This window comes from Oryzias latipes, chromosome 10, assembly GCF_002234675.1.
Source record: "Oryzias latipes chromosome 10, ASM223467v1".
Lineage (NCBI taxonomy): Eukaryota > Metazoa > Chordata > Actinopteri > Beloniformes > Adrianichthyidae > Oryzias > Oryzias latipes.
In genome coordinates, this window is record NC_019868.2 from 10839965 (window position 1) to 10866372 (window position 26408).

At 39.4% G+C, this 26408-nt stretch overlaps 1 long non-coding RNA gene across 1 annotated transcript; it reads left to right on the top strand.

Moving 5' to 3' along the window:
* Positions 1-2498: 2498 nt before the first annotated feature.
* LOC111947978 lies at positions 2499-24540 on the top strand. The gene is made up of 4 exons (XR_002873970.1): positions 2499-4660; positions 13414-13482; positions 22936-23112; positions 23334-24540. It is a non-coding gene; the product is annotated as an uncharacterized LOC111947978 (long non-coding RNA).
* Positions 24541-26408: the final 1868 nt, after the last annotated feature.

Here is a 26408-nt window from a genome sequence, read left to right on the forward strand (position 1 = left end):
GGTGCTTCTGAAATCAAATAATAAAGTGAGAACTGATCACACTAAATACAAAAAACAGTTTGAGGAGTTTTCTAAAATAAATAACCTATTAAATTTATGTATGTAATACAGGCTCCATTATTTGCTTATCTTTTCAGTTTATTCCCTGATCCTTTATGGACGGCGAGTGCAGAGCATCTCTCAAAAATTTCAAACAACCAGACAAATTCATAAAAAGAAATCTTTGAGAGCAAAAATAATTCAGGCTCCTCCATTTTATGTGTTCTTCTTCTCCTGCTCTGATCTGATGGCAGTCCATCATTTTCATTTTTTGTTTTTTTTCAGGTCATGTGCTCCAGGCGTAAGCCCTCTAGGGGGCAGAAAGCATTTCTCTTCCTGGCATGTCTGGCAGAGTCGAGCTTCTCAGCAAAGATGAAAAGTAAGCGTTAACATTTTGACTGTAACAACTGAGGAAAAAATATATGGAAACATCTTCAATATTCAGAGGGAATCACTTCACTCTTTTTTCAGAAAACTGATTTTGCTCAAAACAGAAATTAAAGTCTTCCAAGTCTTAGTGAAAAGAATAAAAGGATGAATAAAACTACAAACATTCACAAAATAACATGCCCACCTGGACTATACAACTACCTGGTTAATAGAGCACAAGATATTGGCAAAACAAAACCATAGGCAGCCAAGTTAGTGGCAAACATTGCTTTTGTTAGGCATATAACAAAAGGAGAAAATGCGACCTTCATTGACAGAACAGCAAAGCAATAATTTGATGCCTAAAAAGAAAGAAGTTAAACGAAACCACAAGCAGACACATAAACAGGTGCGATGACTTTTCTAAGTACCAACTGAAATAATGACTATTCCTTGAGGAGAACAATAAAACCCAAGTGCAGCTACTCCATACTTCTTATGTGGGACTGGAAACACAGCTAGATTTAAAAAACACATGTGACAGAGCCCAACAACACCAAACCAAATCTGCACTTCTGCGTGGATCAATCCCAACCATCGACTGTATGAGAGAACTGCACTGAGTATCCCCTCCCCTCTGGCATTTCAAACAGGAAGTACCCCCTGGTCCCAAAAAGCCAGAATCCCATTGGCTTTGAGATAAGCAGCTATTACTCCATCATTATATTAATCAAAATAACTATTCTTACTTTGATACTTTTTTTTGTAATTGTTCTTCATAATCCTATTTTTTTTTCATTAATATCTCTCTACTAAACAGATTATTCAAGTTATAAACTGACAAATAGATGCCTCAATAAAAGAAGGTGGTTTCACATGGCACGTTCAACGACAGAGTGTTTGATTGACAGGTTCTCCTGGGTTTGGTGGAAGGGGATTGGAGAGAGTAGTTGGCATAGAAACCCAGACCAATCACAGCTTACTGATGATTTCTGATTCCAACCTGGTGACATGCATATTGCAAAAAAAAGGGTAACTGACTTGACTTATTTATGTTGATTCCGGAAGTAAGTCATTTTCTATGGGTCACACTCAGTCCAGTTCTCTTATACAGTAAATTGTCTCAACTCAAACGACATTTATTCAGACAAAAGTCCAAATCATTTTGAATCAATCAAACAAAAACACAGCCAAATCTTCATTCTGTTGGCTTATACGATTTATTACTGTTTAGCATTGAAGGCTCATTTGCATTTTTACTGCAGCTAGCACCACCTTGATGTATGCTGGATACTGCAACGCTTTCGGCATGTCATCCTGACGCAGCATAAACAGAATAAAGACCATAGAAGGAAAGCTTTGCTTGTTATGTGGCATGTGGTTGTTTGTCACACTGAGGAGACAAACTTGGTCTGGGAAGCAAATGATTACTGTCTGGTTGAAAGACATATATCTAGAACAAAGCAAAAGCTGTTGCTGTAAGCCATAAATCAAAGCCTGTTACGGAAAAATGTTATGTGGCTTTAAAGCGATATACCGTCTGTTTGTCTTGTTTTTTTCATTGGATTTATAATCACAGCTACTTTTATATTGTAAAGATTTGGGCAATTTGTTAGGTTTGTAAATGTGTAAAACATTTATCTACTGTAATTCTTTTTAAACACGGTGGTATAGCTCTTTTAGTTTTATTTCATTATAACATATTTTATTGCTTCTTTCATCCATTGCAGTGAGAAGTGAACAGACAGAGAATGTTGAACGTATTTCGCACTGTAAGTTTCGCTTCTGCTTCCTGAGAAGTAGCAGTTTCATCCGTGCATATGTGCAGCTCATTCAGCGAGCTGCAAGGAAGCAGCTTTGGGTGAAGTGTTTTGTGAAAAGAACCACAACTTTCAGTAAAATGAGACTCAGAGGACAAGTTTGTTGGCTGCCAAAAGTTTTACTTTAAACATGAACAAGCACGTGCTATGAAGCCACAGCTGACTGTAATAAAGGCCGGGGTTCCTGTCTAGAGCTGACAATTTAGCTAAGCTTTGATTTTTTTTTCCTTGTTAATGCTGTTTTCTTCCTTACAAACAATATTTGGCGCAAATAAAAAACATGTTAATAATGCATATGTACAAAAAAAATGCCTATAGCATTACTAATGCCATATTGCCATAGTCAAATCCATATCACCCTGACAACAAATGACTAAAAGCTTGTCCATTTTTTTCAGTCACAGATTATTCATTAAGCCAGAGAAGCCACATTCAACAGAGAAAAGTTTATTAAAACACTTCCATTAACTGTAAGAGTAATCATCCTATAGGGTGGAAAGTGTCTTCATTTGGGCTAAAATGTGAGATATACCGTTGCTATGGTAATATGGCGATGGCTGTAGCCCTCCTCCCAGCTGTTGGTGGGTTTTGTGTTGGAGAGGGTGAGGGTAAAAGAATGAGAGAGTGTTTGTGTGCCTGCACACATTCATTGATGCTGCCTCCGTGCTGTGCTCCCCTTTTCAGTCTTCAGAATAGTGTCTCTACTAATCCGTGAAAGTTGCAGCGCTCTGAACCGGCGGCCAAGGCTTTTCCCACTGAACCGAGGCCTGAGGTCTGTGCTCTGCTTCACACTTGATTGGTCCCTCCAGTGGCAAATACTCCCCTCCCTGCTGGGCGTGGGCCTGCCCCCCTCGTTGGGCTGCTCCGCTCTGCCTAATCGCCTTCTCTCTTCCATAATTACCAGTGCTGAGCAGAGGACTCGACAACACGCCATTAAAGTCTGGCAAACCTGTCCTCCTCACACACCCAGCATTTAGCAGCAGCCCAGAAACAGGCCCGAGACCGGGCTCAACTCCACCAGCAGAACACCTGTTCATGCATGGGATGCCCGGCAGCGCTGTGGATTTGGCCGGTGCTGCTGCAGACTTGAATAAAGACAGGGGGTTGGCAGCTGTGCTGTTGTCCTCCTCCCCCTGCGATGGAGGTGATGTGTTTATTTGGCTTGCATTGAGAAGTTGTGAGATGTAACTATCTACTCACTGCACTCAGCAGACTGCCAGAGAACCTGCAGAATCAAACCGGCGCACAATGACAGCAATCAGCTGTGGAAGACCCCATAGTTATTACTCTTTTTAAAAAGTAAAAAAAAAAATCCCTGCATTTTGTTTCGTGCTCTGACTCATTTACACTGTCAACTTATCTAAAACACAACTTACTGTCTCTTCCAAGACCTAAATTTCTTCCAAAGTCTGCCAAACTGTAACTAGAACTCCCCCTCCTGCATTCATGTTAGTCTCACAAGGTTTCTAAATTTGCAAAATCAGGGAGAACATATGGGACTGCACAGGTGAAATGTGGCGACCTGGCAAACAGTCCAAAGACTCGTGAGACTTGGGAGCATGTCAGAAAATGCTAGGAGTACTGGCACAAACAGAACCCAGAATGTGGATCAGACAGAAACCCAGCACTCGTTAGTTGATTTCTCTCTTATTAGGAACATTTTTAATGCTTTGCTTGGACTGGCAGAGTCCTGCCAGCCACCCTCTTCAAATGGCCCAGGCTCTGTCAGAGCTGATCAAAAGACATTTCTTCACATCTCCAGACGCCAGGGAAAAAAGGAGAAGAAAAGAGGGAGAGAAGAAAAGAGCCAGAAGGGGGCATACTGCTCTCTCTTTACTCGGGTCTTCTGGTGAATGAGGACTTTTCACAATACCCTCTCCTTTTTTATTTATTTTTTTTCATTCTACCACTGGTTTAAAAAAAAAAAAAAGGAAAACACATAGAAGAAAAAATACATTCCCCATCCCGTTTTGCTGAATTTTTCTTGCTATATCAAAAACAATTATCCTCAGGTGAAGAATGCACCTGCACAATTCCAGAGAGAGAAAGAGGTCTTTACAAAAGTGAGTGGCTTCCAGGCAGCCAAGACCCCCTCGAAGTGGTAATGAAAAGTGCAACTTTAGCCTCCCAGCTGTATGTCTCAATCTATAATCCTTTCCCAAAAACCTCACCATAGAGCCGCCTACCACTCCTATGGCGTTCCCAGCCTTTGCCGGGCTGGGCCTGCACTGATTTATGTGGGACTCCCGTGTCATACTCCCGACCTGAAAGGATTTGCTCTCCTATATTTACCGGGGTGGTCAGGGCAGCTCTCTGGAAGCACACTCACTCCCCACCTTTTTACTCCTCTGTCTCCGCAGCGTGGATGTTTGGGACCTGATCAGAAACAGCTGAGACTCCAGTGTTTTTATGTGGAACTGTTCTCCCCAGAGGTAGGTTTCTGTGTCCGTTTGTGCCTATCTTTGGGAGTGGTGAGGGGCTGTTCTCCAAGCAAACACTGCAGCTAAGCTAGCACCAAGTGTGTAAGTGTGTTATATGCTCATGGTTGGTAGTTGGGCCTGTGAATTGACAACCGCCCTAGAAACCTAAAAAAAAAAAAGAAAAATCAAAGAAAAAGAACAATTGAGGCTGTTTCATTTAAAAGCCATTTATTGAACTTTATGCATTTGCATTGCACAAAGGCTTAGTGAAGTTGCTCATCTAAAAGACAGAAAATGAATTTTGAATTCTTTTTCTATTTCAGGCTTAGTAAAAAAAAACATAAAAAATTGGAGGAGAAAGTTCTACAGGAGCCTGTTGGTAACCTAAGCCATCTGCTTCTGTGCAATGCTGTACTAAAAATTTTATGATTTCCGGTGAATTATTCCGTCAAAGTTGAAAAGGAAGTCACTAATTGGCAGAACGATAAGTAATTGATGACCTGAGTATAAATTAGAAATTTTCAAAGACAGAGTTTGAGTTTCGAGCAGGACTCTTCATTAGAGCCTCCCTTTTATTTTTGGTCAATGCATTTGGAGGTAAAGCACAGATTGTGATACTTACTCACAAGCTCGACGGAAGTTCAAGTTAGACTTGAGGTAGACGAGCTGTTCTGTGTGGCTGTGGTCTACCCTGCCCCTCTGAATTCAGGCTATAGAAGTAAACAAGCCAAGGTGACCTCTGGACAGCTGGGCTCATACATCCTGCTGCTGGTTGTCTACGTAATATGTCGCTGGGATCAGCGGGTGGCTGATGCATGCTCTGAGAAAGGGATCAACTCATCTTATTTATATATTTATATATATATATATATATACACAGAGAGAGATATCTATATCTATATATATATATATATATAGATTTAGATATATATATCTATATATATAGAGAGAGAAATATATATTTATCTGTGCACACGAGTGTGCTTGGTGTGAATGTAAACTAATGTATGTGCCTTTGTGTGGCAGTCATGCGGTTAACTCCAAACACCATTTGGCACCTTGTGAGCAGAAAATGAAAGCATCACCTCTCAGAACATGCACAACGCGTGCCTGATATAATCCACATCTCCCACTTGATATCTTAGTTAAAGGCTCAAATTAAGAGCTCTTATTATTGTTAAAGTGGATTCAAATGAACCAGGTGGTACAATTTATTGGGGAGAATTTCAAAGAAATCTGGCATGACCTAAAAAAGACATCTCAACCAATATATGCAGACAAAATGGCTGCTGTTGCTAAGCTAGCAGAAGAGGAAGAAGCAGCAGTGGTATCCGCAGCTATTGGATAACATGACTTTTTTACATTAAGGTGCCCAACATATAAAAATTCTAACGTTTCTAATTTTTTCAGGTTTGTTTTAAAGCTAACTGTTACTAATTTTTAACAAAATTTTCAGTTTTGCGCTGTTTTACGTGTGGACGGACATTTAAAGTCCACGTTTGAGCGCTCACCTGTTTTAGTTTCGCTTGCCGATGTTCTCGGTTTGCAGCGTAGGTGAAAAAAAGGAAGGGGAAAATAAAGTAGCACACACTTGAGATGATTTTAGTTTTTTAAAGAAGTGACTACATAAATATTTCCCCACTAGGACTGCGAGTTTTGAGATGAGTGAAATGTGACAGCGTAATATGTAAGTCTGTTTGAGCCTTTGCAGTGGAAAGCCTTAATAGTGGGACACAAGGAGGCATTCAAATAATTTTCTATTTTTTTATAACTTTGGGGAGTCCTCAAACATTTTCTTTGAGAATTATAGAATTTTTTTCCCTTTTTGTCAAGTTTCTCACTGATCGCAGCTTGTTTTTGTTTTTTTTATTTGACTTGATTTTTTAGTTCAGTCGATTTGGGGTGTAATAAAATAAAAGGGTTTTAAGTTGGGAAAAAAACAAGAATGACAGAAAGGCCTTAAAACTCATAAATATATTTTGACTTATTAAAATCAATATTTTGCACCAGTGTTATGATCAAATTGTCTTTATTCCTTTTTTTAAAAAAAGATTACAGCCAGGAGCTTAAATAAAACAACTGACACCAACTCATTTTCAATCAAAAAGAAAATATTTATTGTTCGTACTTTGACAGTAGTTGACCTACTAAAGTAATTACAATACAAAAGATGGGTATAGAACTTAAGATTTGTGTAGACATCTAGAAGTCCTGATTAGTAGGAGGTACACTGCTGACAGTTCAATGTCCTCAGAACAAAAATCCAAAAACAGATGGTGGCCTTTCATTTCACAAACTCTGGGAAGTTTTCACTTCCCTTTTAGAGAAACATCTGATTTGAATCACAGCATAAGATCAAATGCTGCAATTCCTATTTATCATTGCATTTTGTTTGATTACTATGAGAGCCCCCCATTCTCATCATTGTCTCTGAAAAAAATAAAAAGACTGCAAATAAAAGAATCTTGCCAATTAGACACAATCTTGAAAGAACACACTAAAAAGTTTTGTTGTCTTTTGATATCTTAAAACAAGTTTTACTAACGTGGAAGGAATGAATGAAAATGACCAGATGGGATTTCAAAAAGAAAAAAAAAAGGAAAAACAAGCAAGAAAGTAAATAAAAAGTCAAGAATCAGAAAGTTTTTATTTTCATTGTGCAAAATCTGCTCAAGTCCCATATCTCATGATAAACTTATCAAAAAAAATGGTTTAATGCTTTACCTGTCGAATCAAGGATCCAGACGACTCGGATATATCTGCAAACCATCTCTTCATTTAAAAAAAAATCCTTAGATTATTTACATAAAGATTTATTATAATTTTTAATAAAATCTAAATTTGTATGTATTCTACTCTCATAATTGTTAGCATATTCAAAAATATTTTATAAAAAAACAAAAAAAAAATTTTTCATTTTTATTTCATGTATTTTTGGGATAATTATAAGATGTTTACACTTTTCTCTTAAAAATAAAATGTAAAATAAATGTACATATTTTCATTTCATTGCGTGCTTTAATTTCTTTTCACAAGTTTACTTTTGTTTATGTCGCTATAATTGTAAATACTTTGCAAATTCTGTGATCGCAATTGTATTTTTAAAAAGAGTTTTTAAAAGGAAGAAATTTTGAATTTACAGTATTTTTACCTTCCATATTTAATCAAAAAATCTAATATTTTTGATAACTTATTTACATTCTATAAAATTTGATGTTCGCGTTTTCAATTTCTATATTCTGTTAATACCTATATTAATAAAATGTACGTTTTGCAATTTATGATCGGCATTTTTGGGCGTCAATTTAATTTTGCAGTTTTTGAAATAAATATTTTCTTCTTTCTTTTTTTTATTGTTTTTGCTCTTCATTAAACATCTAGAATCTTGAGCGTATTTTTATTACTATTATTTTTAACTTAAATATTAACGAAGAAAATATTTAAAAAAGCAAAAAGCCTTTGACTGAGACAGGCCTTATTTTTATTTGGTTAAGCCAAAATGGTTTGCCTGAAAGTTTTGATAAAATATATCTTTGAGTTTACCTTAATTTAGCCCAACCATAATTCTAGTGTACAAAAGAGGCATGTCAGAGTCACAGCACTGATGAGAAATAAATAGGGGGAAGGGTTCTGTGGATGTTCTTCAAAGGGACTCCAATTTCACACCGTCAAATTAAAGCACCTTTATAGTCACATGGGTAATAATCCAGGTTTTTAGACTTCAGGTTTCCTTTTTGAAATTCCTTAAATTTGTGCAAACTGATATGTTTAAAGTTTATATTTTGGAATTTAATTAATCACAGGGGCAGAAGTTGTGGCTGATTAAATAGGTCACAATTTTGAGATAAAGATTGAGATATATACACTTTTCTTTCCCTTGGATGTGGGTATGTTGGTAATTCAAGATGTGACTTTTCATTCTTTGCTATAGCACACAATTTTCAACAGACCTACTAATATATTTTAACTTTTACAGACAATACATGCAGTGTTACTTCTAGAAAAATGTGCTTCTTACTAATTTGGGCAAAGGGCATACACATTGCGGTAACACAGTTGTCACCTTTAAAATGTTTTCTTTTTTATATTTATATATTTCAAGCAGTTTTAAAAAAGGCAAGTCACCACTTGATGTTTAATGGCGTCAGTCCCATTTGCTGCAAAAGCAAAGGAAAGAATGGCTGCAAAAACAGTGGAGACTATCAATCAAAAATTCTATTTACTAATGTCTGATTTATTATTAATATTGCAAACTAGAAATTATTTTTTACACAAAAAAAATTAAGCATCATATATCAGAGAGCTTACTGCCAATGTCCTGCAGCTTGTTTATGGTGACATCTCATTGATGGTCAACGGGGTTCTCCCAGTGTGCGTCTTCATTAGTTTCTAGGCATCGCTGGCATGCAGTCCACCGTAGCAGTACTGACAGATCTCATCCCTCCTGTGTGCCCCACCTCAAACTAATCCTTGCATTTTTGGGAAAGAAAGCTCAAAGTCCAATAAAACCAAGTCTGAGCAGAACTTTGGAGCAGAAGGACACAACGGTGTGTCTTATTTGGATTGCAAGTGTGCCACACTTAGTGCAAAAAAAAAAAAACATCACAGCTGATGCTTCATCTGTCATGCTGCCTGGTTTAGGCTTTAAAAAAATCTGCAGCAAACAACATGGTTAAAAATCTATCAACCCGAAACATCATATTTTGTTTGAAAATAATGTAGCTTATAGTAACTCAATTCGCAGAAATTGTTACAATTTTATATTCTGCTAAATCGTTAAAAAAAAACGAGATAATAAAACACTCACATGTAAGCAAAGCAGGGGTTATCACCTTCAGATGTGATGGCTGAATTCTGTTTTACAGCAGAAGTTTTCTCCCGGGTAGCACCAGGAGGTGCTGTAAAGCAGTTAGCCTTTGATAGCACAACAGCAGCAAAAACAAACATGGCTGATGAGAGGGCTAAGGCCGGCAGCAGTACTTGCTGGTTCAGAGACGCAATGCAACATTAACGCTCAAGGAGTTTCTCTGAGCTCGGAGCATCAATATTAAACAACCTTCGCCCCGCATGACCTCCTACCTGGGGCTCGGAGAGGACACACTCCCTGCCATGACCTCAGCTGACTTGTTCCAACTTTTGGCGAAAAGTGAAGCACTCTTGTTAGCATGGTAGTTAAAAAGCAGCAAGCAATTCTGAGCGCCCCGCCGCGCCTCGTGTCCTAATCAATGCCAAGCTGCATCTTCTTCCAGTGAAGTAAACTTAGATTTATAGGACACGTGTGTTCTTGAATTTCTATCATGACTTTTTTGAAATCGTTCTTTTCCATTTGAGAGAAAGCCCTCGATGTTCACTTGAATTTAGATTTTCAAACAATTCATTTTTTCTGTGTTTTTCGCCGGAGCTGCAAGCAGTTTCATTTCATTTCAGCATCCATCCATCTGCCCGTGTTATCACTGCAAACCCGCCATTAAATGACAAGATGCGAGAAGAATGTGTTTTTGCGGTAAAAGATTGAACTGATTGAGGCGGCAAAACAGTGCTGAAGGCACGGCCCCTTGAGTCCCTGATTAGCCTCAGTGAAAAAGTGATAAACTAAAAGACGAAGTGATGCGACCTGGTCCTCCTTCGTCCTCATGCGAAGTGCTAAACCTCACCCTGACTTTCTAACGCCGAGGCTTGTGAGTCACAACTGTGAAGATATAATGTTATTTAAACCCAATCTGTCACCAAATGGAGCAAAAAAGAAGAAGAAAAAACTTGCCAAATGCACAAGTCTAACATTTATGAAACACACACTCTCACTCACACCAACATGCACACAGCTCCTTATTTCCATGTCATTATGCTGGCAAATCGACAATTAATAAAGAAAAAAAAGTGACTTCATGTACTTGTCATTAATGTGATCACTTTCAAAGGTCAGGTTAGATTTTAATGACTAATTGACAAAAGTATCAACACTATTATGTCTTTTAATGTGACACAATTAAGTGAAATAATTAGCTTTATAACTGCCAGGTTATTTCAGATGGTAATAAGGCAAAATCTGAGAATACTCATTTAGGCGATAGGATAAACGGTAATGAATTATTTCCCGGAAACGAACATTGTCCCTCTTGGGTTTTAGCTGTTGCCTTAGTGCATGACCCATTCTGCCTTTAAAACCAACCGGAAACATTGTTAATTTTGACAGCTCGATTCACGGGTAGCCAACCCCTAACAAGTCTGCCCTGGGCGGCAATATTGAAGCCTGAAGTGACAGACAAGAGAAGCTGGCATGGCAGTGCCCTGATGGTGTCCAGGTGGTGCCTGTGGATTTGAAAATGGATGCTGTCACAATGGATTGATGGCTGTTGTCCACCAGAAACTTCAATTTGACATTTTTGGCAACCATCTTGTCAGTTTAAGAAATTATTTGATAATTTCTTGGAGTGTAATAGCAAAGCCGTAAAGCTCTTGCGATGATCGCAGCAAGTTGCACCATTACAGCACAATTATTAGTGACATTTATGATGTTAAAATGTCAGAAGCTGTGAAACTTAAGGTATCTTTGACTTTTTAGGAATTTTAGAACAAATCCGTGGGTTTTAGACATTTTTGAAGTGACAATCCAAAAGATGAAAAAAGTATATTTGTTTATAATAAAGATGATAGCAAATGTAGGTGTTTTTTGTTTTTTGGTGTGAGACACATTAAAAGTTCAGGGCAGAAAACGAAACGAAAAAATTATATCAATCCCCGATACGGTAAATATGAAATACTGTGATTTTTAGATATTTAATGCTATGTTTGCATCGACGTGTTTTCTTAAAGTAAACAATAAAGTTTGTTGATATAATCACTTTTAAAATTTCTATATTTTTGTCATTTTTGAAAATTATATTTGAATTTGCTTCTACTTTTTATTTTCTATGTATTACAGGTTTATTTGATGTTTACATATAAAGTAGGTATATATATCATATATATATAGATATATATATAATAATGTTAGTAACATTACAAACACCTTATACAAATGTTTAAATATAACCTAGAGCTCTCTGACAAAATACGTATTTTAGTTATGGAAACGTCTCCGTTTTATAAAAATATTTCAACTTCATTGTTTAGTTGACTATGGAAATTTTAGAAATTTGACCAAATTATTTCGGGAAGCTACAGTTTTAACTTTAAATGTCAAAATTCTTCTGGAAAGTTACTTAACAGTACTGAGCAGGTCTGTGAGATAATAAAACCTTCTAACCTAAATTGACTTAGGATTTTTCAATTTTGAAGCGTAAGAATGGAAAATGCTGAATTAGGACGTATTTGCAACCCCAGGCCCCATTAACTGCCACATCAACATGGCTGCTGGGTTTTAAAGAATAATGATATTCCAAAAGAATTAAAAAAATGCAGAGAAGGCAGGATGTATGCAGATGGCAATGGGCTGCTCCAAAAGACATCTGCTGATAGACGGTCTAAGAAGTTCTGGTTAAAAAAAAAGAATGACAGTAAATGTGTAAAAATATTGCCTCTAATGACTACAGCTGAAAAGGTACGGAGGAGGGCGGTCACAAAGTCATAAAGACAAGAAGCTGAAAGTTCTTTAATTTTTACATAGCGAGAGAACCTGGGTTCCCCTGAATGGCAGAATAATATTATGCTGTCAAAACCAGTGGAGGGCTTTCTGTTTCTTTACAACTTGGCAGGCGCACCACAAGTGCAATGTGAGCTGGATTGGATTTTACCATTGTAAAGTGTCGGTGGAAAAAAGTGGAATAGTCTCTACTCTGATGGTGCAGTTTTGAACATACACCCCGCATGTATCAAATGGGCTATGTTCCCGCTTCGAACACAGTGACACACAGATGTCTGGCTAGGCTGATAGTAACATACCAGAAGACAAGACTGACAACATGTATCCCAGCGTGATGTGATGCCAGCGTTTTGTGTGGCAGGCGGACACAGATGCTTGCATCAGGCTCCCGAACTCTGATATCTTTCTCTGTTTGACAACAAGAGCAGACCTGAGAGCCACGGCACTCAGCGCCTCTCACCTACAGGGTCACAACATTTACAACACAAGGCACAATTTTTCCATTCTGCTTTTCCATTTAATAATGGCATTTGCATTAACATATCAACAAGGTTTGATCCTAAAGGAGAAAAGAGCTAAATCTGTCAATGAAAAGGCACTGAGGCTCTGTTAAATGGGGAAGGTTTGTTGGATCTCCTTTGGCAAATTCAAAAAGAGCTCAAAATTCACTCAAAACCTTTTTTTTTTAATTTCATATTGGTACATGAGTGCTGTTGAGGAAAGTTACACACTGGGTTAGCAACTGACAGATGCGTTACTGGAGAGTCAGCTATTGGCTCTTTTTTCTCCTTTGTTTTATCAGAACTGCAAATATTGGATGAAACATTGTTTTCCAATGGGAATCAAGGTATTATTGTTCTGCAAGCATTCTGGTTAAGATTTAGTAAAGAGTTTTTAGGGACTGCAACAGAAATGAGTGCTCATCAACACAGAATCACATAAATTTTGCCACTGACTGAACTGAAGCGTGTCTATAGGCTGAGGGTAATTGGCACTGAACTGTCGTGTTTTGGTTGAGCTTAGGTTTCATCAGGACATCTGTGGGCATCTGGTTCTACCTCTGTCGAGCCATATGCGATTTTCTGATCGCATTTGGCCAACGTGTCCCGTGTGTGTTTTCCCTAAGCTGTCTCCCTCCTCCTGACCTCTCACCCGCTCTCCCTCTTTTGTCTCTGTTGTTCAGGTCAGAGTCCATGCACTCCTGTCTCACAGCCACATGGCCGCGTTTTGGTATGCAGATACACAGACGCAGGTAAGTCTGGTTCAGGTGCACCCCACAGTGTTCCTGACCCACTCTAGATCACCCCGCAACTCTCGGGGCCCAGCAGGCTCCCAGTACAGGTCACAAGAGGCCTCAACATCCCAGGGATGAGACTCCAGACTGGCATGAAGAGGAGCTTTTGATGTAGCCCTGCACTGGGCTATGTTACCATGTTACTGGCTTTTAATTAGCTCCAGCAGCTGCTGCTTCCTGGTTGACAGACCACGGTTACCTCCTCTGACTTTGTTTTTCTTACAGCTTATTGTCAGCTGGATATTAACTTTTTCTGTGGCGACATTATGGCTATTCTCCATAGAGTTAGGTGTTACAACTTTAGAGCGGCATCTGTTTTTAGCAAGCCGTAATTAAAGTAGCTGAAAGAGGAATTTAAAAATAAACTCCCAAAGCCATAAAATCTTTCGCGTTTCCACATTCGGTGTATTAGATCCTTTATTATCATCTGCGGTTGCCAACCTGATATTGTTTTTTTTTTCCTTTGCGAGTGTGCCTGTGTGGTTCATCAAGGCATAATGCATCCTATGAGAAATGCTCTGCGCAGGAAAACTGCCACCATAGCAGTTTGAGGATGTTGACATGTTTTTATGTGTCTTTCTGCTGAGAGATTTGGTCAATTTAGCAACAGTGCAAAAATTCAGGCTGATATTACCTGATAGGCATGTAGCTGAGATCAAAAGTAATCTGCTAATGGCTCATTATGGTTCAGAATGTCAACAGTGCCTAGTGGCTTCTTTTTTTCTCAGTATTTGCTTTAGGTAGATGTAATCACAATAAAGAGACAGTAAAGTTCTCTGGGTGACCGTAAAAGTGCCACTCTTCATTGTCAATCTCGTTCTCCGGCTCACACAAAGACAAATTAAGCGCTGAAAATTGCCCTCTGAGGACAGACGGCGAGAAACTGATCTCAGATTCAATGAGCGCACCTTGCTCCCCACTCGCTTCTGTCACTCCCAAGTTGATGGACCTTTCCTTAAAACTCCACCAAAGATTAAAAAAGGGAGCCTTCACAGCTTGCCATGGCATACTAATAGCCTGGACTCATTAAATTAATGGGGGCCAGATTCCTCTTACAGAATGTGCACTGATGCCCTTTGAGTTTGCCGGTGCTAGAGGGTGTGCAGCACTTTGAAAGCCCTGACCGGCATATTGAACATGCTTTAATAGAACCCTTTTGAGACTCCTGGTAGGATGCTCAGGAACTCTTTGCCTTTAAGTTCCCGCACATCTCTGTGTGATCTCGTCAGATAGCCACTTTCTCCTCAGATTCAGGCCTGGAGAGGGGGAGGGGACCGTTTGCGTTAAATGAGGCCAGAGGTGTCCATATCTCAGTAGAGGCCATTCTTTCCCAAAGATGTGTATCTTTGAGACGCGGTGCTGAGCAAGCTTTGATGTAGAAAGGTGCTAAGTGTCAAAATCGGAGACAGGAGGCTCACAGGCTGGCACTGAGTGGGATTCCCTTCAGGAATGATAGCGTGGCCTCTCGTTGGACAGGCCATGTAGGGTTGATTTGATCATTTTAATCATCAAACTGCTCACAGGGATGAAGCAAATTCAGCCTCTCAAACGGTCATTATGAATGTCAATACCACACCAATGAAGGATTTCACCATAAAAGCAGGCAGAGGGATTTTGAAGAAACTTTTCATAGCCAAAGGTATAGGAAGAGCAGAATTCTAAGAAGCAAAGGGCAAAAGTAAAGGTATTGTTTTATCCACAATGCTTTATAATGGATATGATTTAGAATAATTGGGGAAAAAGAATATTAATATATGGTTTTTGCATATTTGCCCGACAGCAAAAAGATAACTTGATGGGAAAAAAAAGCCTGTGAACCCTCATTTGCATGACAAAAAAACTCCTTTTAAATCACTAAATACATCACCCTCATGGTTAGGATTATCAAACGTATCAGATATTATGATAACAGGAATTTATCTGCAATTAAAATTAAATTTAAAGATAAGGCTCACTCTAAGTTCAGTGATTTTTAGTAATAAGGTAACAATCGAAACCAAATGGCATTTTCCGTAGCTGAAAGGGCATTTGGATGGATGTAATCTTTATTTCTACTATCTCAACTTCAAGCTCTTGAACAAGTGGAAATAGAAAAAAAAAAAACATCTGTGACAGTAAGAGGAAGCAGGACTCATCCCAGCAGGCTAAAACAGCCTTTAAACACAGACAAGTGGCTGGCGTGTACAGTGGCATTCTGACAGGTAGAAGCAGAGACTGACTCAAACAGTGACGTTCTAGCTGTTGAAGATAAATAAAATAAAGTAAACAGGAATCCTGTCAAGCAAAAAACGGAAAAAATGGCTGACTCAGGTGCAGAGAAGGGCTAGCAACTCATCTCTGAATAAAAGACAGCCTTGTTCTCCTGTCCTCTTCAGAATTATTTTTTGCGTGTGATGAAAAAAAGCACAATATGGCTCTTTCAGAATATCATGTTGGGCAATAATTTGGTTTCCCAGCTAGTTTTGACAGTTATGATCTGATAAGGCCTTTGAGTTGAGCTCCATCACCATGGCTGCAATGCTGGATTTTGCTCCTCATTAGTGATTCCATAAGCAGAGAGTAAATGCACTGTTGTAGCTGCTGGTACTTGCATGCCTCCCACTCTAAAGCGCGGCAGTGATTTATTCTCTCCTCAGTGCTCATCATCCTGATGCAACTCACACAGTGCCAAGAATCCTTCTCTGTGGTACCTGGCAACAAAGAGGGAGGATAGCATGTTTTGGGATCACAATCAGAATCAAAGGGTTGTTACTAAGCAGGTGTAGTGCCATTTTACTCCAACTAGAGCATCTTATGAGAAATAAAAACAGGCCAGATGGGTGCATGTAATGCTCAAATTCCAAGCATTCAACAAGTTTTGATTAAAAAAAATTCCAAAAGAAATTGAACACAACTGCCTGACTTGATCCTAATATAATTATTTTTTTCCTGCCCATTTCTTTCTGCCCCTGCATATGGCTTAAGCCCTTCAAAGTTAGGTACTATGTAAAGACTATGATTGCTTTGGCAGCTTGTATTGTCCAGTCTCAAAAACCTAAAGCTAGCCAGGGACTCACTTTGGAGAAGAGAAAGAATTTGTCTTGAGCTTAGGCCGCCCATCCCCATCCAGAGATGGGCTCCTCTTTAAGGTCTTATCACAGCCTCAGTGCACTGGTGTGGCGACTATGTGCTTCACAGGTGGGAGCCCGCCTCTGTCAAATAAGAGAGTTACTAAGGATGGGATTTGCTGCTGTTATTTTTCTATTAGAGGAGAATTATGCTAAGCCTTCAGGGGCCATCTTTGCGTTTCCATGGCAGCCCATATTTCCTACCGGGTTGTGACCTTGAATGACTACAGTGCAAAGGCAAGAAGGCCAAAAACCCCTTTGAGGATTAAAAACCAGTGTCTCATAGTTATGCAAAACACCTCTGATATGACTGAACTTTGAATGGATGAATGGCAAAGTTTATTGAGATTGGGCTTCTTTTCTTCCAATCATTGTCGCTTGATCATTCCCGATCACTTGGTCTCAAATGCAGCCTTTCAGATGATTGTTGTTTCAGACTTTTTTCTAGATCTATTTGTCTAGGAAATTCACAAATCACCACCAACAGTAATGTGTGCTCCATATTCAAACTTGCTCAAACGTGACAAGAGATTTTCAGAATGGCTCCTTCATCATTACAATTGAAAATAGTCTGCTTATTTTAATTCCCTGGTTTGTATAAATGCTAATAAATGTCATCCTGTTTTGTTTACAACCTTGATTTGTGTTTTGAAAGTTATAAGAGTTGCTGTCCAGGTTTTTCTGTACTTTTTCTTTTACATTTAGACAGTTTCGATTTTGTAGATTATCCCTGCATACAGCACTTCCAAAAGCTAAAATTATGGATCTTTGACAGACTTGGGTGTTTTCATTTCACAGCTGGCGAAATCCTTGGAAACCATTTTCAGCTCTATAACCCAAAGTTTTTTGAGCACTCAAAAGCAATCTCACAGAATCACAAGCAACCCAATCAATTGGCAATTTTTATTTTTTTAAATACTTTTTCATAATTCTTCTATTATTTTTTATTCTGATTTTTGTCAGAACGTCCCCAAACTGTTTTCAGGCCTGACATCAAAGCCTCAACTCCATTCAGAGGCACATATTGACGGCTGCTCAAAGCTGACACGGAGATGAGCCTTTGAAAGTATGAGACTGACACTGTTGTGGCCACAGAGCACAACAGGAGACTACTTTGAAGAGAAAAATGCTTTGAGTATTGGATTTCACTTCAGAAATAGTGGCCGAAGAAGAGCTCTGCTACTAGAGATGGTGAATGGGTGTACATTAAACAACAAAACCACATGCTCAACACACCACTTCCGCTTCCAAATACAGAGGCAGAAAGGTCAAAACTTTTTTGTTAAAGTTTTAAAACCCTTGTTTAATATGACACTCTTTTTTTTTTTTTTTTTTTTTTTTTTGTGCTCTGGCATCTTGGGACGATCCAGGCTTTGTGATGCAAACAAAAGCTTGACAATACATCAGAAGAGAGAGTACTTTTTCTACTCAAAATAAAGTGCTGTTATTTCTTGCTGGCATTTGGGGAATTGATCAGTCTCAGTCCCATGCTGCATCTCTGTCGTGTGGCAGGTCTGCTAAAGCTGACACATTTCTGACGGTGTCTTGTCAATGACTCCGCTTGAGTGAAATCCCCAGCCATGTTTGCTCACTGCCAAAGTGATGTCTGTCAGTTCATTTTTGACAAATTCGTCACCGCCACCTCTCAATCTAATTGGTCTTTGAGGTTCCCGTAAGACAAAAGCTGCTAATCTTGGTGTTTTTTTGAACAATCCTTGCCACTGAATACTTCTAAAATCTTTGAGCTGGTGTTCAGCAAAGTTTGGAATACATGACAGTCACATTTTAGGTGCTCTGATGTCACAAAGCCTCTCTGCTTAAAAGTTTGCACAATATGAAGTTTGGTCTGCTTTGATGTGAGGTCTCTAGTGATGTGATTTTAGCATGCTATCTGCCTGCTGTTCTCTGTCACCCACTCCTGCAAAGACTGACATGGGAGCTGCCAGAGCTGAGATTGAGCCTTTTATTCCCGGTGACTACAAATTAAAGATGGGGAGAAGTAAGTTCAGACGGCTCCATGACAAGTAGAACATGCCGTTTCCTACAAGTGTTTACCCCTGTAAGTTGGAGTACACTCAAAAACCTTAAACCCATACTCGTGTTGTGATCCATCGTAGTTTTTTTTTTTGTTTATAAGAAGTTAAACGTGTTATTTTCCATGTCTGGTGGGGAGCATCTTAAAAAAACAAAAAAAAACAACAACAACAAAAACATCCAAAATAAAGATGTGAAGCTTTTAGAAGCTCATCTCCAGATTCATTTACAGAAACAAGTTCCCACTCTCACCCTTTAGAAAAAAACAGAAAACAAAAGTTTATTTATGACTTGTTTAAGTTTAAAATACCCTCAAAACAACCATCCCTTCACTTTCTGCTCATTATGCAACATTCTCTGTCTAAACCAGGAGATTGTGAAGTTGCATTTGCAGTGAGGGGGGGTTGAAAAGCTCGGTGTTAAAGATCTACTAATCTTGTTTTATGCTTACCGTGGTTGAGAGGAGATCCTCCTCCCCCCTGAGAGGCGACTCTCACCTGCAGAAGAAACGGGAGCTCCCCGGGATGCCGCCGCTGCGCGCATCCCCGGGTCCTGGGAATTGGGTTTAGTGAGGATTAACACCAAATGTTTCAATTTAGCACCAGAATTTACCTGGCTGTGCCACAGTAATTACCTGGCCCGTCTGGGAGGGAAAAATGCAATTATGGAGACAATAAGAACACACATGCACACAAGATATGAATGACTGTAATTGAATAAAAGTAGATTTAATAGATTATAAAACAAAAGGTGTGGCTCTTCATTTCCAAAAACAAACACTAAGTGAACAAAAATAAATAAATGAAGACATTACAGGACTTTATTGATGTTTGTCCAAAAATAATATTTTAACCTCTTCATGGAAGAAGTCACTTGTTCTATAACGAGCAAAATAAACATTTGAAAGCTCCTCAAATGAGAGAAACAAAGTTGTCCCACTCTTTATTTTTTTACTTGCATTTACAGAACAAACAAATAAATAAATGCTAATGCTGGTCAGGTCTAGTATAGTAAATCAGACATCTTCTCGTCTCTTCATCTTTTTTTTTTTTCCCGGGATCACAAAATGCATCTTTTTTCTTTTATTTTTTCTAAGCCTGACTGACAGACTCGTACCTTCTGCTCCTGGTTTCAATAATAAATTCCGGTCAGACCGTTTCTGAAGCTTTAAACCTTATGTTGCTCGTTCTGACTCATCAGCTTGATTCCTCTATCTGTCCTCCGGTGTGATTGGTGGTTTGACATGTTTGGGGGGGGGGGGGGGTGCTGCTGTTAACAAACCAACAACAGCTTTTTGGTTTTTGTTTGATAACCTTGTTGATAAATGCATGGGCGTGCGTGGAGGCTGGTTTGACCCTTAACTAAAGAGTGATATTACGAAACGGTGGATTACTGGCTATTTTAATGCGTCAAAAACGACTTGCAGTTAAAATCCTGCTCATCCTCTTTTTATAGGATTGGGTTTGTCTCTATATTCAACTTGTGCAGATGGTCATCATTTTAGTAAGCGTGATCAAAGGAAGATAAGAGTGCTTCAGTCCTAGCTGTATGCAGCAGGGACATCGAAGCAGAGGCCCTCTGTCTCAGTCCAGCCCGTGCAAGCAGGGCCTTGCGCCTTGTGTAATTAAGGTGGATTAGCCTTTGCTTTTGTTGGGCAGGTTGTGTACACACAGACGCTGATTCAGCACCACTAAAGCCGTTTTGGGCCTCTCGATATTAAGGAAGTCTTACCTTCTGAAGGTACAGAGGTGATCTGAAACGAGGAGTTCTTCCAAGGCTGCGCCGTTTTCACGCGCTATACTTTCGCAGATTTAAAATAGTTTGTTCGCATTTTGTTTGAGAATCCGACATTTATCAAGAAAGTTTTTTTTTATCTTTTAACTAATGTATTTTTAACTTAAATGTACCTTTATTGACTTTATTGATCTTTTTGTCGGTCGATAAAAATGGTAATAACTTTGGAAACCTTACCCCCCCGCCCACCCGCTGCGCGTTCATTGCGCGCGTGCTGTATATGAGCTGTAAATAAAATCATTTGCGCCTAATTTCTCATATATATATTACAATATTTAGGTAAATTATATCTGATTTATTAACACGGAATAAAATATTTGTGGTAATAAATACGTTTTTTTTAAATGAAGCATTGTTGTGCGATATCTTTTCAAGTACAACACGCGCTCTCTCTTTCTTTTTCGTGTCCTTTTGTTTCTATGAGGTCAAACATTAGAACTCAAAAGACTTTTAAAAAGGACAAAAACCAAGGGAAAATATGTTGTTAGGTCTTGTGTTTCTTCTCCTCATTATCTTTGTCATTAAAGCAAAGGCAACAGATGTCGGAAAAACCTAACAGGAGGTCTCAACTTTTTTTTTTATTTAAAAGTATGTATTTATGTTCTTTTTGACTAAAATAAAAAAACGAACGAATTAAAACTGTTCTTTAAAAATAAAAAAATTAAAAAAAAATGAGTAATGAAAGGTTTTGCCTCTTTTGCGCGTCTGTGGGAAACTTCCAGACGCACACACTGAAGTTTAATCTTCACCTGTGGCATCAAGGCGGAAAAGAATCTATATCTACTTCTTTTCTAGCCTCTTTGACTTTAGGTTTTCTACAGATCTAATATTAACAGTGAAGCGATGTGCACGAGCATCCATCCAGATTCCCCTTTTATTCCATTGTCCCACAATTAATGAGAATATTTTTTACATTAAAACCAGTAAATAAATTTATAATAAAGTAATAGTTGCGAACGAAAAATGCTTTTTGGAGGTACATGATAAATACACATTGATTCTGTGATTGTGGGGATAGATAAAAAAAAACACGTTTTTTTTTTGTTTCATTTATTTCTTTATTTCTTTATTGAAACTTTGTGTTTGAAGTTGGGCACTCAGTGAGATATATTCTGCATGAATAAAAATTCCTTTGCGTTTCCCTATCAGTGTCCTGAGCGCGCAGAATCAGAGAGATTGCTGTCATCAAATCAGTTGTGAGAAGTGTTTTCTTTTTTCTGAAAAGGGGGCACTTTTTTTTAAGAAAAGTTTGGCAGTCAAAGTATAATACATGGACTGACTTGACTGGAAAAAAACATCTGTATACATTAGTATTTATCTTTTAGTAAAAATGTAGTAGCTTTCTCTCAGATCTGACACAGACTTTATAGGAGCAGGGACAGGAAACCAAAAATAAATCTTCTAATTTTGGATGTGACTGAGAATTTGTGTTAAAATTTCCTCTGTGTTTTGGGAAACGGAGGTCTCCAAGCAATCCTCCTGCTCAGCAATCAGAGAATTCAAACACTATTTTAGTCATTTGATATAGATAGATGACTTTTGGGTTAGTGGTGCAGAAAGTCAGAACAACATGGAAGAACAAATATAATGTGAGAAATATGGTAGGAGATGTGTAGGCGTTGAGTAGGATGGCAGAGTTTAATATAAAATATGGATGCATTAATATCAAGTTTTATGTGACCAAATTGAAATGTTTTAATCTCTTGAATGTATAAAAGCCTTCAAAGTAAATTAATAAAATAATGAAAGAATGTTTCCTTTGTTGATTTTTTTTCCAGTCAAGAACAGCATCATTTAATCAATTAACAGTTAATATTCCCATTTGCATTACCAAATTCACACCAGGCGCTGCTGGGGAGTTAATGGTGGAGGACTCTGCTGTCCTGGAATCTGTGGGCTAAGCATAGTTGTGTTGGTTTTTTGTCCTTATGCATGTTCCAATAGAAGTGTGTGTCCATAAGAGTGTCTCATAGCTTTACAGTTGGACTGTCTGCTTCTGTGTGCATGTGTGTGTGTATGTGTGTGCCTGTACATGCTCTGCTCTGTCTGTAAGTGGAGTTTAACCCCTCTGTTCAGGGAGTCACGTCCCCTCAACACACCAGGCTCTATTCTTTCTGCAGCACGTTAACATTTTACTCTCTTCCCTCCCCACCCACACTGTTCACTTTTGTCCTAAGAGGGCAATTAAGGAAACAAACGTTTTCCCCAAGATAAGCTGGCTGCAAGCTTTGCATACTAATGCATTGCCAAGTGGTTACAAATAGTGAGTGCTCTAATTACAAGCACTATTTTCAATCAGAAATTGCTCAATTTCCCAGGATGAGGTCTCTATGACTGGAAAAAAAACATGACAGAAGCGGGAGACAATCATCCCTGTGTAAAGTGTGTCTCTTTCCCCCTGTCAGAGTGTGTGTTAATTCGGTCACACGTGTGCATGAATGTAAGCAAATTCATCTGCCTCTGTTTGCACATGCAGGCCGCCTGGCTTCAGTGGCCCACTCAATGGCTGATGCCCTTGACAAGTCAAGAAATGGATCCTGTCAGCCTCCACAGCATTTAGCACCACAATTATCCCCTTCCACAGCCTGCTGTAAACCACACCAGGCGGCAGTTGCCACTCAGTGATGAGCATGATGTGGCGCACCATCTCTGGGTGAGCAATTTGAAGCAATTGTGTTGCTGTGTGTGATCATCAGTGCAAATCAGGGCCTGCTCATTTATTAAGCAATTTCTGTTTGAGAAAATTAGAGGGAAAGCTCTTTTAATTTGGCAGAGATAGATAGCAATATCGCTAAAAGCAACAATAATGCAAAATGTAGGTGACATCAAACCATAAAGGGAGGAGTGAATAAATAGACTGCATTACCTCATCAGGGATGGGTCATCTAATCTGGGAGAAGTGGCCATTCTCAAGCGATCACAACTCGGACCAAAGTGGCCAAGATTTGCTCCCTGGATGGGAAAAATGAGTCACTGCATAGGTTGTGCGTGCAGGACCCATCCTCTGGCCTTCACTGACCTTTGGCTCTGACAGTGGCTAATGGAGGGTTGGCCCGCGATCAATGCACTGCGAGACTGGGCTCCCGAATGTTGCTCTTTCACCGGGCCAGGATGGGAGCGATGCTGCCAGAAGCCACGCTGTGGACCCATCGACCCTGCCACTTTCCCATCCGTGGGTGACAGCTGCAGCGCCAAGGAGCTTAGGGACGCCACGCTGCCCTGCCACGTACGAAGGACAGCCAGCAATTCTGTCTCTGTGGCAGCGGGAGGGAAAGTCACAAATGATCACTTCTGAATGTCACATCTATGTAAACATCCTCTGCATGTGACAGCAGTCAAACCTGTACTAAAGACAAAGCGGGAACTTCCATTCGTGTTTTTGTCTGAAAACTTTTCTTTGAAGCCACTTATTTTTCTGAAGTTGCACTCTGTTGCATGAAACTGAACTACAGTCAAAGTGACAACTGCATACGACATTGTGTTAAGCACTTGGACCAGAAGTTTAGAGCCTTTTGTATGTTAAAAGCATATGAACAGAATCTTACAACTATCTTTTTTTTATTCAAATGTAAAAAGTTGTGTTTATAGTTGAAGTGTTTATTTTTTTATTTATTAGGAGGGGAGGAGGGCTTCTATTTGGCATTCGATGTGCACTTAAAATGTTACCGTAGGGAATATATCTTCATTTTTGCACCATGTTGCTAGGATGCCTGATGTTGTGCATCATGTATTTTGTCACCCAGATGGTGCACTGCTGTATACCTTTTATCTGAGAGCTCTTTGTTTTTTTTTGCTTTTTTTATCAACACACAATGCTTGCATGAAAATAAAGACATTTTATGTGCATTTTAATTGCATGGGCTTTCAATTGCAACAGCTATTAAAACAAAAGCAGATAAAACAATCAATCCATATGGAGACAAAAAGGAAAACATCCAAGAGGTTTAGTCCAGATTGTTCTTTTTATTATCATTAACAGTAATGTGCTTCCGAAGCCCTCTGTGACCCCCGCACAGCAGCACTTTATCTCAGAAGTCATTCAGTGGAACAAACAGGAGGCAGACGGAAAGGCAGCAAGAAAGAGACATGGGGAGAGAGCACAGAGTACAATAAATTAGACTGTTGTTCTAAGATGAACCGCTCAGAGATGGCACAAGAAAGGAATTTGGAAATTTCAAGGAAAAAGCAAGCAGCACAGTGTCTGGAGATGAAGTTGTCAAGTGGAGTCTGTGATCAAGTTGTGGGTTTTCTGGTATGATTTGTGTAATCATAGTCCCACTTAGAGTCCACTTTGGATTTAAAGACCCACAGGAAGCCCTGAATGTTGCAGCCTGTTTGGCCTGCATCAGCTTGCTGTCTTGAGCAGACAGCAGGCTGGTTAGACTAATCAAAAAAGCCTCTTATGCCTCCTCCTCTAATTCAACTGGATTGTTCGTTCCTCTCTCTGGCGATTTGGCCTAGTGTTTACAAAATAAGATTTGTGCACTGGAATGAAAGTAAAAGGCCATCTCTCCCTCAATTATGGCCCCACAGGTTCCTTTTACTGTAAAAGCAGTCAGTCGGCATTTAAGAGCAGTCATCTTTTCTAGCAAAGGTCATAGCAATTCAGATCCCCACGCGTCCACACATCAGTATATACATTTATGAGGGTAAAGCGGTAAAATGCAATGCAGAGTGGTGGTCAGGGATTCAGACGCTGGTGGGAAGGGAGAAGGGGGGTATTGGTTGGTAGGGGGGTGTGGGGGGGGGGTATCCTTGGAGTGGTGTGACAGACTCCCCAGCCTCCTGGTAGGATTTGTTGGAATGTGAGAGAGGAGGATTTTAGCACCAAGCGAGCCACGCCAGAGTGCCGCAGACTTCATGCCATCTGTCTCAGCCTTCATCCTCTCTTTGCCAAACTCATCAGACCTTTATTTCCTCTCCCTCGTTCTCCTTCTCATCCCTGTTCACAAGAGTAGCGGACATACTGAGATCTGCTAATGTATTGGAGGGAAAAAAATGGCTAGGCTTAATAAACAGTTTAAAAAAAAATCCTCGATTGATTAATATGTATTCTTGGAGCATAACTGTACGACAGGCCTGCTGGAGATAAAATGTGTGTCCAATAGCCCTGCCATTTGTTCCAGGACCAACACAGACAGAGAGACTTATTCATACCATAGCAGATCTGTTGATCGGTTAATAATGAAACATGTTCCAAGTGAGAGCCAAGAAGTGCACTTCATTCTTTGCTCCATAATAAACATGCCATTACCTTTTCTTAACCTGATTTGTGAAAATGGGGCAAGTATCTACATATGCTTTGTCAGAATCAGATTCAAGTGAGAGCAGCAAATACATTTGGGTATTGATGTGATTATTTTGTCATTGATGGATGGGAACATGTTATGGAAGCACTTAAGGAACAGAAAATCTACATGAGATGTTTCTGTTAATTCGACACCTGCCGACACACCGAAATGAAAAGGAACCACTGGCCAAAAAAAAAAGAAAGCATGAAAAAAAAGGCTAAATCTCTTCATTGAAGGGGAGATTTGTATTCCTGGGCTATAATTAAATCAAAAGCAGATTTTCACATCAAATGCTGGTGTGATTGTGTTGTGTTTGTGTGGGACTGATCTCTCACCCTCTCTCTGCATGTGGGCAGCCAGGGAGGAGGCAGCAGGGGATCACAGGGAGGAGCTTTACCGGCTCCATGTCCTTAACCTGTTCGTAAAGGGGGAACGGAGGGTGGAGGGAATGGAGGGAAAATGTACCATTCGTCCGATATGGAACACCAGGTGGCAGGAAGTGGGCAGTAGGCCTTTGAAGCTGAACTCTGCTCTTTGCACTGCGATGGCCCCTGCGATCGATTTAGCCTGAGATGGTAGGGAGGGGAGCCAGGTGCCCCTAGAGGCCTTTCAGATCACTCAGATCTGTTATGGGTGAGGAGGAGGGAGAATCAGCTCA